Source organism: Spermophilus citellus, assembly GCF_964194105.1.
Source record: "Spermophilus citellus genome assembly, chromosome: 5".
NCBI classification, from domain to species: Eukaryota; Metazoa; Chordata; class Mammalia; order Rodentia; family Sciuridae; genus Spermophilus; species Spermophilus citellus.
Window position 1 is genome coordinate 95399896 of NC_138186.1, and position 4507 is coordinate 95404402.

Consider the following 4507-nt stretch of genomic DNA (forward strand, 5'->3'; position numbering starts at 1 on the left):
TATTGATTCTTGATTTTACTTCTTGTGCTTTAGGAGTCTTGTTGAGGAAGTCGTTTTCTAAGCCAACCTGATGGAGAATTGGGCCTACTTTTTCTTTTATAGGTGCAGGGTCTCTGATCTAATGCCTAGGTTCTTGATACACTTTGAATTGAGTTTTGTGCAGAGTGAGAAATAGGGGTTTAGATTCATTTTGCTATATATGGATTTCTAGTTTTCCCAGCACCATTTATTTATGTGGGTTTGTTTCTGTGTCTTCTATTTTGTTCTATTGGTCTACATGTCTGTTTTGATGCCAATACTATGCCATTTTTCTTACTATAGCTCTGTAGTATAACTTAAAGTCTGTTATTGTGATGTCTCCTGCTTCACGTTTCTCACTGAGGATTGATTTGACTATTCTGTGCCTTCTATTTTTCCAAATGAATTATGTGACAGCTTTTTCCATTTCTATGAAAAATGTCATTGGAATTTTAATAGGAATTGGATTAAATCTGTATAGCACTTTTGATAGTATGGCCATTTTGACAACATTGATTTTGCCTATCCAAGAACATGGGAGCTCTTTCCATCTTCTAAGGTCTTCTTCAATTTCTTTCTTCGGTATTCCATAGTTTTCATTGCACAGGTCTTTCACCTCTTTTGTTAGATGATTCCCAAATGTTGTATTTTTTTGAGGCTTTTGTGAATGAGATAGTTTTCCTAATTTGTCTTTGTTGATGCATCAGTGATGTATAGGAACACAACTGATTTGTGGGTGTTAATTTTATATCCTGATACTTTGGTGAATTCATTCATGATTCTAGAAGTTTTCTGGTGGAGTTTTTTTTTGGGGGGTGGGGGTCTTCTACATATAGAATATTGTTGTTGCCAAATAAGGATAGTTTGAGTTCTTCTTATTCATATCCATTTAATTTCTTTCTTCTGTCTAATTGCTCTTAGCCAGATAAGTTTAACCATTAGCTTTCCTAATTACCAGCAACACTTGGTAACACAATACAAAGAAATTCTTTCTCACAGCAATGATGATTTTATAGGTGTGTGTGTGTATGTGTTTGTATTTGCGTACATATACCTATACAAACATACATAATACATTTATGCACCTTTAAAAGGAATATAAAGATCACATATCAGAAAAATAACAAAACATATTGAGCAATATAAATAAGACATACAAATGGAGAGATACACCATAGTCCTGGATGAATTTGATTGAATGTTGTAAAAATCTCAAGAGTTCTAAATATGTTTAAGATAATAAGCATCTGGAAATAAATTTGGCAATACATATCAAGACTTTAAAATGATTATATTCTTTGACCCAGTAATAATTTTGCTTCTGGGACTTTCTCCTAAGAAAATAATCAAAGACCTTGAAAATATTTCAGTGTAAGGACATGCATATATAACTGTTAACATACTTTATATATAAAATAGAAAACATTTTAATTCAATGCAACTTAACATTACTTATTGAGCATTTCCTATGAACCAAATTCTGTACTAAATGATAGAGACACAGATGAACAAAATAGTCAGTGCCCATTCCCCCACAAGAGCAAAAATCAACTGAGCCTGGTAGCAAAAAAAGATGCTGTTGGAATCCTTGGACTTAGGGTCTAAGAAGACTTCTAGGAGGAGGTAAGGTCTGTACCAAGATCTCAATATTAAGCAAGCATTATCTAAGAGAAGAGTGATGGAGAAAAGAACACAGGCTGAAGTAATAATGTGTGTGAGGGGCAGAGAAACATGATGTTTTCTAGAAATCAAAAAAAGTTCATTATGTTCAGGCCCAGTGATGCATGCCTGTAATTCCAGCTACTCAGGAGCGTGAGACAGGAGGATGTTAAGTTTGAGGCCAGCCTGGACAACTTAGTGAGGCTATGCCACAAAATGAAATAAAAAATTTTGGGGATGCAGCTCAGTGGTAAAGTTTACCTGGATTTCTTAAGGAAGAAAGAAAAAGTTCATGGTGGACATAGATTAGGCAAAAGGTAGGATTGGGGAAAGGGAACACATTACAAGATATGATATTGGAGAGGTGACATGCTGTCGGATTAGGAAGGCTTTGTAGCTGAGGGATTCACATATTTTAATATATTTTATGGGGCTGGGGAATATAGCTCAGTTGGTAGAGTTCTTGCCTTGCATGCACAAAGCTCTGGGTTCAATCCCCAGCACCACAAATAAATAAATAAATAAAAGAACAATAACAACATATACATATACATAGATATAGATATAGATATATTATAATACTGTTATTTTATATATTACATATGTGTATTTGTGTGTATGGACCATATTTCATGAGAATACTTTTATAGTGTACAAAGCATTCATATATATGAATGTTGTGTGTGTGTTATTGGAAGCTCTACTTTAAGTTTTATAACAGGGTCTGGCTAAATTTCCCAGTCTGCATTCAAATTTGTAATCCTCCTGCCTCAACCTCCTGAATAGCTGGGATTACAGTCATATAGCTACCTCTATTTTCTATTTTATATTCAACGGTATTTCTAAAAAATTTCCGTCAGTCTCCTACTAAGCTACACTGAGCCTTTGCATGAACTGGAGTTAAGCATTCCCTGCTAAGGCCCAGCCTTGTAGAACAGAATGTGCAGTAGATGTGCCTTATTCAAAAAAGATGCCCTTTCTTCAAGGTGGGTAAAGCTCTCCAAATCTGCCCCTAACTTTTGTAGATCCTTGGGCAAGAGTGCAAATGTAGAGCCACAAACCACTAGTATAAATATTAATAAGTTGTACATCTATCCATCACATAAAATGTATTGTATTCTTCTACCTTGACTTATATAACCAGCTCCAATTTAGATTTTTTGAACTTCTAGCCTGCTCTCTTCCTCTTCCCACTTCCAACTCCATCCTATCTAAAAAGGCCTTGTGCATTTACATGTGGATACCCAGGCCTACTTAGAACAGTCCAGGTTCTATTCACAATCCCCCCTTTCCTCAGCAGATGGAAATGGATTCAGAACTGTTGGGGCAGGGAATTCTATAGCCCTATCTGAATGAGAATGGAGTTTTTGTGTGAAAGTGGAATAGCCCAAGAAGCCAAAGCCCAGGTCCTCTAAAGCCTTGCTACTACTCAAAATGTTGTCCATAGACAAGCAGCATAAGCATCATTAGGGAGTTTGCAAAAATGCAGAATCTCATCCCAGACCAACCAAAAAAAAAAAAAAATTTGAGATTTAACAAGATCCCAAGTTGATTTGCATCTACATTGAAGTTTTGATATGCTAGTATAAAGCGAGGAGCCCAAATAGCAGAGACCTCTCTCTTCCTTGGTCTAAGGTAAGTACTGCATCCCCACATCATGTTAAAAAGTGGGGCAGGCAGAATGCAGGCTGGATTTCAGATCACTCTCTCCACTTTGAGTATCCTTGTGCAAAATGCAACTGTGAGGTAAGACCCTTGCAAGTCCCAGCAATGCTTTAAAAAAAGATGGGGTGGAGGGGTGGGAATGGTATTAAAGATACTGAAACCTGCTGGATACTGTGGTGCCTACCTGTAATCCTAGCTACTAAGGAGGCTGAGATAGGAGGATCACAAGGCCAGTCTGGGCAACTTAAACAGACCCTGTTTCAAAATAAAACACAGCCGGGCCTGGTGGTGTATGCCTGTAATCTCAGCAACTTGGGAGCTGAAATAGAAGGCTCATGAGTTCAAAGCCATTCTCAGTAATTTTAGTGAGGCCATAAGCAATTTAGCAAGACCCTGCCTCAGAATAAAAAATAAAAAGGGCTGGGGGGATGTGGCTAAGTGGTTAAGCATGGTTAAGCACCCTGGGTTCAATCCTCAATACCAACAAAGAAGAAGAAGGAGAAGAAGAAAAGATTAAAAGGGCTAGGGATGAACTCAGTGGTAGCTCTGAGCCTCCTATGGGTTCAATCCTAGTATGGAGGTCATAGGTGGGATAGCGTACTAAACATAAAGCTTTCTCCATTTTTCTGCAATCTTTCTCTTGATTTGCTGTGTGTTTTCTATTTGTTATTTAATGTCATTCTCAGTGAAGAAAAATTAGCACCTTAAATATTAGCATGAATTTGTGATGCTAGCTTTAAATGCAAATATAAGAATGTTTTTAACTCATGAATAATTTTTGAAATTATAAAATGTACCTATTGTAGCTTGTATGTGTATATAATGTTGTCCTCTCAAAACAGTGGAAACACTGTCACAAAACAAACTCAACATTGTAGGGTCTGTGATCATAGATGTGTCTTAGAATGCTATTGTCCTTTTTCTGCCTTTAAAGTAAGTTCTGAATACTCAGTAGATAGCCTGGCCTTTTTGTGTTGACTTAGACAAAACACACTTACCTCATTTTGAGTCTCACTGAACAGACATTGTGGGCCTACTAGAATCCTGTGCTAATGAGGTATGGTGGTCACTTTATGAAAATGGAGTACAAGAAATGGCAGACAGCTGGGCGGGGTGGCACATGCCTGTAGTCCCAGATACCTAGGACACTGAGGCAGAAGGATTG